We start from the raw sequence: 16,462 nt of genomic DNA, 5'->3' as shown, positions 1-16,462 counted from the left end.
AATACCTGGAATACTTCCCGGTTAAAATGCTACATCGGTATTAATCTGTGCGCTTGCAGATCCCATTCATTATTTATTTAGAAGAGCAATTGCATATTTCAATACCGCGTCTCTCATGTCAAGCTGGGGATGACAACTTGTCTTAAGTGGTATGAGGGATAGGTTTGGCATTTTTGGCACCGTTACTAGATTTAGAGAACTTAGTCTACTTTTGGTAATGATGTTAAGAATACCCAACAAGCATTTTTGGCGCTGTTGCCGGGGAAGGTTGATTACTAATCAGGAATAGAATAAAGGATTTTGAGTTATCATTCGCATCACTAATATGATTCAGCTTATCTATTCTCTCATACAGTTTTACCCCGATATTTTTCTATTTTACCTTATGCAGGGAAATGTATGAATAGAAGACATCTTCCAGGAAATTTTGTTGACAATCCTGAAGCATTATTCAAGAAGACGAGAGCCAAGCTCAAGAAGAGATCATCAACACTTCAACAAGAAGCTTCATCCAATCAAGAAGATCACCGGAACTTGTCTTTAGAATTCGAAGCCATGGCAAACAAATCAATCCGCGAGTTCTCAGCTCCCACTACGGACAACATCCGCACTGGACCTGCTGCAGAGATCGATGGCAACTTTGAGTTAAAGCCTGGACTTATCAACATGGTGCAATCCAACCAGTTCTGTGGGAAGGCACACGAAGATGCTAGTGCTCATCTCCAACACTTCTTGGAGATTTGCAGCACATTCACCATATCAGGAGTCCCCAGAGATGCTATACTACTTCGCATCTTCCCATTCTCACTGTTAGGAAGAGCAAAGCAGTGGTTCTACGCTACAAAGGAGAAGAATACTACGTGGGCACTCTGCTCAACAAACTTCCTGGCCAAGTTCTTTCCCATGGGCATGACCAATGCTCTCCGTGGGAAGATTACATGTTTTCAGCAACAAAATGATGAATCTGTTCCAGAAGCATGGGAGCGCTTTCAAGATTACATCCTAGAATGTCCCCATCATGGAATGGAGAGTTGGCTACTAATGCAGACGTTTTATCATGGGCTCGGCAACAGTGCCCGAGAGACCATGGATGCTGCAGCTGGAGGAGCATTCTTATCACATACCATACCACAAGCCACAGCTCTTGTGGAGAAGATGGCATCCAATCAAGGCTGGAATGAAGAAAGGACCCAGACACGCAAGAGAGGTGGAGGTATGCATCAGCTCAAGGAGGTAGACATGCTGTCTGCAAAGCTAGACCTGCTCATGAAGAAGCTCTACGATAGAACCGGAGATAAGAAAGAAGTTATGCACATCTACGACTCTCACATGACTTGTGAGGAGTGTGGAGATACTAGACACTCAGGCAATCACTGCCCTGAGATGCTTGAGGATGTGAACTACATCAACAACAACAACAACTGCTACTACAACCGTCCTCAACCAAACCAAGGTTGGAATCAACAGAGGCGTAACTACTCAGGTAATTATCAAGGTAACAATTCTTACAACAATACTAATAATTTTCCACCTTTGAGAGAGTTAGTGTCTAATCAAGGAAAGCTAATGGATAATCTATCTAAGAAATTGGCATCTAATGATAAAATGCTAGAAAATATAAATAATAGAATGGATAATTCCTCTACTGCCATCAAGAACCAAATTAGCTTTAATAAAATGATTGAATCCCAGTTAAATCAAATAGCTGCTGCTGTTCCTACTACTAACCCCGGTATACCATCACAACCGGAAGGATTAGAATCTGCAAATCTTGTAGACATGTTTGATGCAGGTAATTGGAGTAACCCCGTCACCGAATTCACTACTGACCTTCTGCCGGTCAAGAGAGGCGATCCAGGACGCCCCGTCATCCCGATCTCCATCGGCATGGTGGACGTCCCAGAAGCACTCTGTGACTTTGGCTCCAGCGTCAACATTATACCCAGGGTACTCTATGAAAAAATCTTTACATATCCTTTATTAGAAACAACCATGTGTTTGCAGTTTGCAGATCAGGCAATAAGTTTTCCAAAAGGAATAGTGCAGAACCTTTGTGTCCGAGTTGGTACCTTGTATGCCCCAGCAGACTTCGTAGTGGTAGAGACCGGTATGATGAGTTGCATGATGAGTTCCTGTATGATGAGTGTTTAAATTCCTACCACAGCCATATATACATGCTTGCTAGACCTTGAGCCACACATTTACTATTTACTGCTTATGAGCATTGAGTGTGGTCAAGCTGTGTAGACCCTTAGGAGCTTGTCATGTGGTTAAAATCAAGATTCACTTGCACGATTACTCATACATGCTACTTCTACTCCGGAAGTACCATCCACATATATCCACTCATTTCTATCTCCAGTTTTACCCAAAATTATTCTACTCCTAATCCGGGAGAGAATAGCCAAAAACATTTTCCTATCCCTGTTATTCCCTATGAAATAAATGCTCCAGTTATTTTGGTTACTACCACTTGCTACATTATTTCAGGAGATGAGTGCTCTAGAAAGAAAAAAAAAGAGAAAAAAAAGAAGAAAAAAAAAATAATATACGAGGAAATAAAAAGGGGCAAGTGCCCGGAACCTCGAAGAAAAGAAAAAGTGAGACGAGAGGTAAAAATGGACATGTGTCCGACAGTAGAATTAGGGGTACAAGATACCCACCTGAGAGGTAAGAAAAAGAAAATATAGAGCATCTCATTCTCCCCAAAAAACTTCTAAGTGCAAGAAAGGTATGTATCCCCTTAAAAGAGCAAAAGTAGAATTAGACTTTCACCATTGTTATCACCATCATCACCATACACCATACATTCGCCACACATGCACATCTTGATTTGACTTATTGACTTGTTTCTCTGGATCCATGGTTTGACTATGCAATAAATGTCTTGTAAGTATGTATACTTTATCTCCCACCTATGAGCTCCAGATATTAAAGCCTTATTAGAGTAGGGTGAGAGAGAAGACAATGTCACTATGCTTCATACCACAAATACTACATATCTTGAGAGAAGGCATATACCATCACTGCCTTGGTAAGGATCCAAAAATACCACAAAAGAGAGACCTAAGAGAATCATACAAGGAATTTCTGAGTTTTATTTGAAAATCTGCAAAAACCCCAGAGCTATAGCTGATCAAGAATAAGAGACATGACACTTGGCTAGACTGTTCTATCTTTTAACCACTCAAGACAGAAGTGACGGTTACAAGTCCTATGGTGTAGGTAAAGTAAGTAAGTTTTAAGTCTTAACAGTTTATTCTAACTCAGAGATGAGATCTTGCTTAAATGCGTGTGTACTTCTAAGAAATGAAACCACTGCAGAAACTCTTGAGTTCATCCTTGCGCAGGGACGAGCAAGAGGTAAGTTTGGGGGAGTTTGTTGACTGTCCTTAAGCATCAAATTTAATTATTAAATAAACCAAGAAAAGGATCCAAATGAAATCAACATCTAGACTTAGGGTTTTATCTGACAGAATTCCACGAGTTTTGGTGTTTGTCTATTTCTGCAGGGGGTTATCAGGAAATAAGGAAGAAAGGCCCACATGTCGGGATTACATAGAGATATCAACCCACCGCGCAATTTTCTACCATCTAGAAGACTCCAGAAGCCATGGGAAGGAAGCGGAGCCCGAAAGGGGCCAGGCCCAGGGCGCCCGCCCTGAGGACCTGGGCGCCCGCCCCCCTCTGGACTCCGTTCCGGACTCTCTTCGCACACGACGTTCCACCGACCTATTGGATCCAGAATAACATAGTACCACCTCATCTATCGACCCAAAAACGCATAGAAGGGGAGGATTATATAAGGAGACCCCCTCTGGCCCCTGGAGGAGACAAGAAATTATCATAGAGATTGAGGGGTGCCCTCGAAGGAAAACCTCTTCTCTAAATAATATTTCTTTTTAGGCTTAGCATCCAATGGAAAGTAGAAATAGATCTTCTAGTTTCTACTAGATTGAGAGAGATAGAGTGGAGGTGTGGATCGGAGGAAGGCCGGCCTGTCGGTGTCTACTTCGAGTTGTACCTGCGGGATCAAGTCTCCTAACCCGAGGCTTGCTTCTAAGATTCTTCAGTAATTCGACTTCTAATACTAGTAAGTTCTTATTTTATTGTTCTTTGGTTTATGAGTTTACTTTAATCCTCTTCTGGTTGAGTATTAGAGTAATCACTTGTTAGCGTAAACGTGGTGTTTAGGCTAGGGTACTCATAGATATCCCCTGACTAGCTGGACCGTGGTAGTAGCGAGGAACGTGACATTTCCGAGTTACCTTTGTAAATCACATCTCGTTAGCAGGACAGGTAGGGTTATAGGTGCGGGTCGAACATCCTTTGTGTTGTCTAGATTCCGTGAGCCTCCCCAATAGAACAGTAGATCATCCTTACCAAGGTTAGAACGAGACTAAGGTTGCAGTCTTCTCTATACATCACTCACATCGAGAGACATTCTTTGTAGCCTAAAGGGGTAGTAGCAATAGATTTGGTTAGTCAGATGCACCCTTTCTCCCAGTGGTAAAAATATAAATACGATACTCTAGAAAATCTCCCGGGTGAAATGCTCACCGATATCCGTGCGCTTGCCGATCATTTCCTTATTGCGTTACCAAATATCAACAAGCATTTTTGGCGCCGTTGCCAGGGAGAAAGACGGTTTGCTGAGATAACTTTGAGTCTTGCTATTATCTTGTATTATACTTTTATACTTTTATTCTTTTATCTTTTTATTTTTATCTTTATGGATAACTCAAATTCCATACTTATTATTAAACTCTTTGCACCTTTGGAGACCAGCCATAGACCATGGGAGTCAACACGTCCTGCCCCTAATTATGATCTGTGTCCAGAGTTGATTGCAATAGGTCAAAACCAACCCTTTTCTATAGCCGAGGTCCTATCTTTTAATCAAGAAGATAATGCACTTTTAGCTACACCTAGGGAATCTGTTAATCTTTCTATAAATTCTGGTTTAGACCTAGCCCTACAAGACCATGTTCTTTCTCGATATTTTTACATTGGTCTTAATAATATAACCTTTGGTAGAGTCTTTCTTTCTTTATCTATTAGTAAAGGAAGGTATGTCTTCATTCGTGGACATCCTTCTTGTACTAGTCTTCATAAAAATATCCTAGAGATAGAGAAGGAATCATCTCCTAGACGAGGAAAGGAAGTTTCAATAGCCCATTTCCAAACATCTCAATCCCATAATTCGGCTATCCAACCCATCCTTGAGCTTAATAAATTCTACTATGCTCTTTCTCTTGAACCTCCCGATAATCCTATGAATCTCTCTAGACATCCCATGCATAAGAAGGAGGATCGAGAAGAGCAACATCAATGGCTAGAGGGCATTAAAAATTCATGTGCTATCACCATTGAATGGATAGATAAAACAAACTTGAGAGACAACCCTAGAGGAATTTTAAGCATTCATGAAGAATCATCCTTGGAGTATGAGAATGAGAGAAACAACAGTGAGCATGGAAGTTATTTCATAAATACCTCACCAAGTCCTTGCTCATATAAGACATCTCCCCAATCAATTGGTCTCTCCATCCTTACCACATTTGAGATCTCCAACCCTCTCTTCCTTTCTATTTATAAAAACTTTAAAAGAGCGGTTGTCAATGCATATGTCTATAATAAATATTGCAGATCTCGTTGAGTTGATTGATGGTTTCCCAAGGACAAGCTTAGTGTCCTAAAAATAGCACTTCTAATTATTTGCTTAATTATTTGCTTAGTGTCCTAAACCATTGCTTAATTCGCACTGATCAGATCGTAACATGAACTTCTAATTATTTGCAACATTGCCTTGTGTATTGAGCATATAAAGATAATTGTAGAAATATTCCTTCGGGTATTCTTGTCACTAACCTTTCCAGGATTGGAGCAAGAAGATCGGATGAATGACAAGCACAAGGTATGTCCAACCAACCATCACACAACATTGAATTAAATTCATCCAAACTTGAATTTTGCAAAATTCAAGCTTGGGGGAGTACTTTACATAAAAACATCCTTTGCCATGTTGCTACGTTGGTTGTCCCTACCTTTGAGAGATGCTCAATTTGTTAAGTACTAATCACACTACTTCATCTCCACTTGAGTAGATCTCTATAAATGCCATCATGCTACCTTTGTTTATCCTAGTAAGTGTTGGTTTGGAAGTACTCGACATACTTCCATTGGCTTTTAAATTGAGCATGGTGCTTAGGTTAAACAGCCTTCCTTAATCTGATTAGACATGGAGTCTAGTTTGGTTACTGAACTAAAAACTGCTTGAGTAGATATTGGTATATTTTGTGGGACTAACCCCTGCATGAAAACTTTCAATATCAACCTGGGAAGTCCTGAGATACAAACTCATTGGAGATAAAGGAGACACATGAAATTTAACATTTTGCACAAGAAGGACATAGCTCATTCATCATAAAGAGATGATCCATGGAGGGTGCCACAAACACGATGCACAACCGCTAATAAAGGAAAGCTTCCACAAGGTGATACTATACCATCACTCTTCAAGTAAGGTAACATCTTAAGGTACTTGACTATCGCTTTTATAAGCTTCTCCTTGGTTCTAGCATTCACATAAATAAAGGGACAAACATGTATGATTTATAACTCTAGATTAACCAACTCAATAAATTCAACATGTTTAGTCCTTAATCTTTGTTCTTAGTACTACCTTCGTGATCCCACACTCCTAATCATATAAGCTAATATGTTGCACATTCAATCTTTGGAAGATATAAACAAAACATAAATATAGATAGATTATCTTTCCATTAGGTTGAGCCATCTGATCTAACAAATGTTTTAAATGCTACACTCATGATCCATCAACTTTGTCTTGCTCAATATGCTTAAGGTTAGAGAAGAACAAATACACTTTTGGTTCTGTTGGTGTTTTCCACCAACAGGGCCCATGCACTTGATCTCTGTCTTGTCTCTATGAGCACGACACATTTTGAGAAACGTGAAGGCATTTTACAACTCTCAGATTCCATCAAGTGAAGAACCGAGATCTACGAGCACAAACACAATGGAGATCAGACACTTAGTTTCCCAAAGGAATATTGAAGAACCTCTGTGTCCGAGTTGGTACCTTGTACACTCTAGCAAACTTCGTGGTGATAGAGACTGGTAGTGAGGAGAGAGCACCCATCATCTTAGGGAGGCCATTCCTAAACACCAGAGCAGTTATCTACGCTAATGCTGCCAAGATCAGTCTCTACATCAAGGGGAAGAAGGAGAGTTTCCTTCAAGAACAAGACTACACAAGCTTCAGAGCAATCCCGACATGAACCAAGGAAGAGGACCAATAGGAGGAACAGGAACAAGCAAATGTGGACTGAGTCAGCTAAGATGGTCACTGCAGTTCAAAGAGGTCAAGATCGTCGACTCAAGTCGCCATTCCTGATCAAGAAGGACAACCCTGGTGTTCCAAGCATCGAGTGCACAATGAACAGATACTCTTTTCAGAAGACACTCTACGACACCGGATCTAACGACAACATAATGGCCACAGTCACTTATCAGCTCCTGCATGGAACTATGCTCCTACAACCAAGATACATTCAGCTTCAGACAATTTTCAGGTCATTGACATGGGAGAAGACGAGTATGATCCATCCACCATCCTTGGAAGACCGTTCCTCAGCACTATCAAAGCCATTATCTATATTGGAACCGGAGAAGTCCACATGCACTTCCCCTCTGAGAAGGTACGCCACTACTTTAATGATTCTAACTATATAGTTGAAGATTCTAAGCAGGTCAGGACAAGAAGAAGACAACGCAACCGCAACCAGAGGAGGCAAATCATCAAGGACGGATGGGTAGACTACGAAGGAGAAGTGATAAGGACTGAAGACATACAACGAACAGAACTATCCTGAGGAGACCGTAGCACCGAGTCAGGTATGGAAAGAGAACATAGCTATACACAAAGAGGAGGCGCCACCGGAATCACCGACTACGCCACCTAGCGAATCCTAGGACGACTAAAAACACAAGGAGTCCCATTCGAAGGACTTAAGAACACCGAACGCCTTGCCAAGAGGTAAACTTGGTAGTTATCCTTTTCCTTTCAATTATTCAATTATAGTTTGCTTAGTTAATCAGGTTCATGCTATCTTGAAAAGAAAATAAAAATACTAAAAATGTTAAAAAATAGTAAGCCCCATGTGAGTATGCTCATGGCATAAAACCCATAAGTACATTCACCGTAGTGGCATAAAAATAAAATAAATAAGTTTTCATCTTACATTAAAAATATATAAAAATATATATATATATATATAATAATAAGTGTATGATCCTGCTAAATAAATAACATTTATTAAGGAAGCTCAACATGATGAAGGCTAGATATTTATGCTAACACTTAATTAGTTCCACAAGCTTTGTTGTCTATTTGAGCTCCACACAATTTAAGAATCAAGAAGACTAGCAGACGGAGGACATTCTAATCGCTGTCAAAATACTGCTGACTTTCAAACACACTGTTGACGGTCCTTAATGCTCACATTTAACCATCAACTAATCATAGAAAAGGATCCAAATACAATCAACACCTAGACTTAGGGTTTTATCTGACAGAATTCCACAAGTTTTGGTGTTTGTCTATTTCTGCAGGGGGTTATCAAGAAATACGGAAGAAAGGCCCACACGTCGGGTTTACATAGAGATATTAACGTGCCGCGTAATTTTCTATCATCTAGAAGACTCCAGAAACCACGGGACCGAAGCGGAGGCCGAGAGGACACAGGGACAGGGCGCCCGCCCTCAGCCAGAGTCCAATCAGGACTCTCTTTCGGGATATTGCTCCACCGACCTAAAGGATCAACAATAACCGTTCAATCAATGTCGGTTTGATCCGACGGCCCAGATTCACTTGAAGGGACTATAAAACCAGACCCCCTGGCCCCTAGAGATCATACCTCTTCTACAGAATCAAAGTTAGGGTTTCAATTCTTCATCCAAGTAGAGAGGATCCCTCTAGTTCTTCTAGTTCTACCTCTAGTTCATCTAGATCTAGTTCTAGTTCATCTAGTTCTAGTTCTAGTTCTTCTAGTTATAGTTCTAGTTGTAATCTAGAAAATAGGGAGAGAGAAGAGGAGAGCGGAGGAGGAGCCGGATCTGTCGGATCTTCCTCAACATTATACTTTTGCAGCATCTGGTTCGTTCTTCATCATTCTCCAGGTTCTTCAACTCATAATTCCTGAGTTCTTTAATTACTTTTATTTACATTCAAGTTATTTATTGGATTCCCGCTTGCATCAAGTGCTCTAGTCTTTATAATGCTAGAGTAGTAATTAATAGATTAGACGTGGTGTTTAGTCTTGCGATTACCTGGAATTGCACCCAATCCTACGGATTGTTGTGGTAGCCCTAGGGTAGTGACAGTCCTAACGGTCGACGTATTCCACCACGTTCGGATCGGTGTTTGTAGGACCGTAGTCAGACCTTCCTAGCCCCCTTCTCATCTCTTTCTGTGGTTAGTGCTCTGATGTCCCGATATAGATAATCTTGAAGTAATTCTTGATTCTTAGATCAACTAGAGAACTCTCAGGAAACTTTCTCTCTTCCCACCAAAAATAATTATATAGTTATCCTTGGGCGATCTTGAATCTTAATTAGTACACTCACGTTCTCTGTGGAAAATCGATACTCTGGAATACTCCCGGGTGAAAGCTACATCGGTATCCGTGCGCTTGCGGATTTTTCTGTTTGCGTTTAAAATACCCAACAAGCTTTCTGGCGCCGTTGCCGGGGAACGGTAGCTGTGCTAGTTTCAAACCAAGTCGTCCGTGTATCCTTTTTTCTTTTCCTTTTTTACCACACTCACCTTATCATTTTCACCATACCACATGGATTTCACTCTAAGCATTAATGAGCATGGAATTTATTTCATAGCCACTTCATTTACTCCATGCTCATATACAACATCTTCACAATCCATTGGTCTCTCCAACATCACCACATTCGAGATCTCCAACCCCCACTTCCTTTCTATTTATAAAAACTTTAAAAGGGCGGTTGTCGATGCATATGTCTATAATAAATTTTGCAGATCTCGTTGAGTTGATCTTGATATAGGTCAGCGTTGGAGGGGAAACCACTTCGCTAACATAAATTGATGGTTTCCCAAGGACAAGCTTAGTGTCCTAAAACAAACACTGATCAGATCATAACATGAGTTTTAATTATTTGCAACATTACCTCGTGTATTGAGCATATAAGGATAATTGTAAAAATATTCCTTCGGGTATTCTTGTCACTAACCTTTCCAGGATTGGAGCAAGAAGATCGGATGAATGACAAGCACAAGGTATGTCCAACCAATCATCATACAACATTGAATTAAACTCATCCAAACTTGAATTTTGCAAAATTCAAGCTTGGGGGAGTACCTTACATAAAAACATCCTTTGCCATGTTGCTATGTTGGTTGTCCCTACCTTTAAGACATGCTCAATTTTGTTAAATACTAATCACACTACTTCATCTCCACTTGAGTAGATTTCTATAAATGCTCTCATGCTACCTTTATTTGCTTTAGTATATGTCTAGGTTTGGAGTAGTTTCTTTTATCTCTTAATTAAGCATGGTGCTTAGTTTAGGAATGATGATCTTACTTCCAAGGGAGTTTAAATTAAGCATGATGCTTAGGTTAAAATGCCCTCCTAAATCAAATTAGACATGGTGTCTAGGTTGATCTTTGAGCCGATAGTATGCTATAGTAGATACTGGATATTTTGTTGGACTAACCCCTGCAGGAAAACTTTCAATATCGACCTGGGAAGTCCTGAGATAAACTCACATTGGAGACAAAGAGAGAGGCACGTGAAGTTTAACAATTTACACAAGGAAGGCATAGCTCACAAGAGATGATCCATGGAGGGTGCTACAAACACGATGCACAACCGCTAGGAAAGGAAAGCTTCTAGAAGGTGATACTGTACCATCACTCTTCAAGTAAGGTAACATCTTAAGGTACTTGACTATCACTTCTATAAGCTTCTCCTTGGTTCTAGCATTCACATGAATAAAAGAGACAAACATGTATGATTTACAATTCTAGATTAACCAACCCAATCGATTCAATATGTTTAGTCCGTCCACCTTTGTGATCCCACACTCCTAATCATATGAACTAAAATGTTGCACATTCAATCTTTTTAAGATATATATAAACATAAATATAGATTGATTATCTTTCCATTAGGTTGAGCGATCTGATCTGACAAATGCTTTAAATGCTATACTCATGATCTTATTATCCATCAACTTTGTCTTGCTCACTATGCTTAAGGTTAGAGAAGAACAAATACACTTTTGGTTCTGTTGGTGTTTTCCACCAACAGGGCCCATGCACTTGATCTCTGCCTTGTCTCTATGAGCAGGTACATTTTGAGCGAAATATGAAGCACCTTTATAACTGCCAGACTCCACCAAGTGAAGAACCTAGATCTACGAGCACAAACACACTGGAGATACTGGACACTCAGGCAATCACTGCCCTGAGATGCTTGAGGACATAACTACTGGAGTAACCACGTGGTGGAAGTAATTACTGACCTTCTACGGGTCAAGAGATACAATCCAGGACATCCCGTCATCCCGATCTCCATCAGCATGGTGGACTTCCTATAAGCACTCTGCAACTTTGGCTCCAGCGTCAATATTATGCCAAGGGTACTCGATGAAAAAATCTTTACATATCCTGTATTGGAAACAACCATGTGTTTGCAGCTTGCAGATCGGACGCTAAGTTTCCAAAAGAGAATATTGAAGAACCTCTACATCCGAGTTGGTACCTTATACGCTCCAGCAGACTTCGTGGTGATAGAGACTGGTGGTGATGAGAGGGCACCCATCATTCTAGGGAGGCCATTCCTGAACACCTCGGGAGCTATCATCTACGCTAGTGCTACCAAGATCAGTTTCTACATCAAGGGAAGGAAGGAGATGTTTTCCTTCAAGAACAAGACTATACAAATCTCAGAGTAATCCTGACATGAACCAAGGAAGAGGACCAACAGGAGGAATAGGAACAAGCAAATGTGTACCGAGTCAGCTAAGTTGGTCACTGCAGCTCAAGGAGGTCAAGATCGTCAACTCAAGCCACCTTTCTTTATCAAGAAGGACGACCCTGGTGTTCCAAGCATCGAGTGCACAATCAACGGATATTCTTTTCAGAAGACACTCTATGACACCGGATCTAACGTCAACATAATGGCCGCAGTCACTTATCAGCTCCTGCATGGAACCATGTCCCTACAACCAACATACATTCAGCTCCAGATGGCAGATCAGACATTCTAAAAGATTGAAGGTTATTGACATGGGAGAAGACGAGTACAATCCACCCATCATCCTTGGAAGACCGTTCCTCAGCACCGTTAAAGCAATCATCTACATTGGAACTAGAGAAGTCCACATGCATTTCCCCTCTGAGAAGGTACGCCGCTATTTTACTAACCCTAACTATATAGTTGAAGACTCTAAGCAGGTCAAGACAAGAAGAAGACAATGCAACCGCAACCAGAGGAGGCAGATCGTCAAGGACGGATGGGCAGACTACGAAGGAGAAGTAGTAAAGTCTGAAGACATATAACTTGAACAGAACTGTCCTGAAGAGACCATAGCACCGAGTCAGGTGTGGCGAGAGAAGATAGTTATACACAAAGAGCAGGCGCCACCGGAACCACCGACTACTTCATCCAGCGAATCCCAGGACAACTGAGAAAACAGAGAGTCCCGTTCCGAGGACGTAAAAACACCGAACGCCTTGCCAAGAGGTAAACTTGGTAGTTATCTTTTTCCTTTCAAATATTTTAGTTAATCAGGATCATATCATCTTAAAAAGAAAATAAAAATGTTAAAAATAGTAAGCCCCATGTGAGTATGCTCATGGCATAAAACCCATAAGTACATTCACTGTGGTGGCATAAAAATAAAATAAATATATTCCTGTCCTATAAAAATAAAATTATAAAAATAAAATTATGATCCTACTAATGAGTAACATTTATTGAGGAGGCTCAACATGATAGAGGCTAGATATTTATGCTAACACTTAACCAGTTCCACAAAGCTTTGTTGTCTATTTGAGCTCCACAGAATTCAAGGATCAAATAAGACTAGGAGACGGAGGATATCCTAATCGCTGTCAGGGTGCTGCCGACATTCAAATACACCTCCGCCACCTGCTAGCTACATCAGAAGAAATTACGTCGAAATCCAGCTTGGGGGAGAGCACCCCCATTTATCCAGCTAAGTGTTCAACTCATGTTTATATTTTACTCAAATAATAAAAAGATGCATAATCATAAAAACTCAAATAAAGATTTCGTGCTTATATATATCTTTTTTTAGTTTGCTAATTGAATAAATAAATAAAGTTTGCTATGAACCCTCATGATAGCTCTCACATGGAAATGATGAATAATTGTTCTGCCATGACTAGTTCTCAAAATTAAAATCTCTCTCAAGTTTAGGCTTGACTGTTATGAATTAAGATTTGCTCTAAACCTGAACTTGTGGGGAGAGTACTTGATCTAAAGTCTAAGTCGTTAATGGATACGATATGGGAAGGTTGAGCTGCTGTTTATCTGTTCCTAGAGATGCTAGAATTCTGGAGAATTTTATCTTTGAAAATCTTTAAAATGTTGCATGATGAGTTCCTGTATGATGAGAGTTTAAATTCCTACCACAGCCATATATACATGCTTGCTAGACTTTGGGCCACACATTTACTATGAGCATTGAGTGTGGTCAAGCTGTGTAGACCCTTAGGAGCTTGTCATGTGGTTAAATCAAGATTTCACTTGCACGTTCACTCATATATGTTACTTCTACTCCGGAAGTACCATCCACATATATCCATCCATTTCCATCTCCAGAACCACCCAAAAATATTCTACTCCTAATCCGGGAGAGAATAGCCAAAAATATTCCTGTTTTTCCCCTGTGAAATAAATGCTCAAGTTATCTTGTTACTACCACTTGCTATATTATCTCATGAGATGAGTGCTCTAAAAAAAAGAAAAAAAAATATATACGAGGAAATAAAAAGGGGCAAGTGCCCGGAACCTCGAAGAAAACAAAAAGTGAGACGAGAGGTAAAAATGGACAAGTGTCCGATAGTAGAATTAGGGGTACAAGATACCCACCTGAGAGAAAAGAAAAAGAAAACATAGAGCATCTCATTCTCCTCAAAAAGTTTCAAAAGTGCAAGAAAGGTATGTATCCCCTTAAAAGAGCATAAGTAGAATTAGACTTTCACCATTGTTATCACCATACACCATTCATTCGCCACACATGCACATCTTGATTTGACTTATTGACTTGTTCTTCTGGATCCATGGTTTGACTATGCAATAAATGTCTTGTAAGTATGTATTAGCTGTCTCCCACCTATGAGCTCCAGATATCAAAACCTTATTAGAGTAGGGTGAGAGAGAAGGCAATGCCACTATGCCCCATACCAAAAATACTACATACTTTGAGAGAAGGCATATACCATTACTGCCTTGGTAAGGATCCAGAAATACCACAAAAGAGAGACTAGAGAGAGTCATACAAGGAATCTCTGAGTTTTAGTTGAAAATCTGCAAAAACTCCAGAGCTATAGTTAATCGAAGAACAAGAGACATGGTGCTTGACTAGACTGTTCTATCTTTTAACTACTCAAGACAGAAGTGATGGTTACAAGTCCCATGGTGAAAGGTAAATGAGTAAGTTTTAAGTCTTAACAGTTTACTCTAACCAGAGATGAGATCTTGTTTAAATGCATGTGTATCTTTAAGTTATGAAACCACTGCAGAAACTCTTGAGTTCATCTTTGCTCAGGGACGAGCAAAGGTTAAGCTTGGGGGAGCTTGTTGACGGTCCTTAATGCTCACATTTAACCATCAACTAATCATAGAAAAGGATCCAAATACAATCAACACCTAGACTTAGGGTTTTATCTGACAGAATTCCACAAGTTTTGGTGTTTGTCTATTTCTGCAGGGGGTTATCAGGAAATACGGAAGAAAGGCCCACACGTCGGGTTTACATAGAGATATTAAGGTGCCGCGTAATTTTCTATCATCTAGAAGACTCCAGAAGCCACGGGACCGAAGCGGAGGCCGAGAGGACACAGGGACAGGGCGCCCGCCCTCAGCCAGAGTCCAATCAGGACTCTCTTTCGGGATATTGCTCCACCGACCTAAAGGATCAACAATAACCGTTCAATCAATGTCGGTTTGATCCGACGGCCCAGATTCACTTGAAGGGACTATAAAACCAGACCCCCTGGCCCCTGGAGATCATACCTCTTCTACAGAATCAAAGTTAGGGTTTCAATTTCTTCATCCAAGTAGAGAGGATCCCTCTAGTTCTTCTAGTTCTACCTCTAGTTCATCTAGATCTAGTTCTAGTTCTAGTTCTTCTAGTTCTAGTTCTAGTTAGTTCTAGTTGTAATCTAGAAAATAGGGAGAGAGAAGAGGAGAGCGGAGGAGGAGCCGGATCTGTCGGATCTTCCTCAACATTATACTTTTGCAGCATCTGGTTCGTTCTTCATCGTTCTCCAGGTTCTTCAACTCATAATTCCTGAGTCCTTTAATTACTTTTATTTACATTCAAGTTATTTATTGGATTCCCGCTTGCATCAAGTGCTCTAGTCTTTATAATGCTAGAGTAGTAATTAATAGATTAGACGTGGTGTTTAGTCTTGCGATTACCTGGAATTGCACCCAATCCTACGGATTGTTGTGGTAGCCCTAGGGTAGTGACAGTCCTAACGGTCGACGTATTCCACCACGTTCGGATCGGTGTTTGTAGGACCGTAGTCAGACCTTCCTAGCCCCCTTCTCATCTCTTTCTGTGGTTAGTGCTCTGATGTCCCGATATAGATAATCTTGAAGTAATTCTTGATTCTTAGATCAACTAGAGAACTCTCACGAAACTTCCTCTCTTCCCACCAAAAATAATTATATAGTTATCCTTGGGCGATCTTGGATCTTAATTAGTACACTCACGTTCTCTGTGGAAAATCGATACTCTGGAATACTCCCGGGTGAAAGCTACATCGGTATCCGTGCGCTTGCGGATTTTTCTGTTTGCGTTTAAAATACCCAACACACACCTCTGCCACCTGCTAGCTACATCAAGAGAAATTACGTCAAAATTCAGCTTGGGGGAGAGCACCCCCATTTATCTCGATAAGTATTTCTATCTATCTTTATACTTATACTATATTAGAAAATAAATACACATAACTATGAAAAACCAAATAAAGATTTTATGCTTATATATATTTTGCTTAGTATGTTTAATAAATAAATAAAGTGGCTATGCTAATCTGTATCTAATAAAACTTAAGCATGGATATGATGAATAGTTGCTCTCCCTAATTTGCAAATTTGAAGTTCTCTCTCAAGTTTAGATATAACTGTTATAATTTAAGGCT

Source organism: Sorghum bicolor, chromosome 7, assembly GCF_000003195.3.
Source record: "Sorghum bicolor cultivar BTx623 chromosome 7, Sorghum_bicolor_NCBIv3, whole genome shotgun sequence".
Taxonomy (NCBI): domain Eukaryota; kingdom Viridiplantae; phylum Streptophyta; class Magnoliopsida; order Poales; family Poaceae; genus Sorghum; species Sorghum bicolor.
This window is presented reverse-complemented; position numbering follows the sequence as displayed.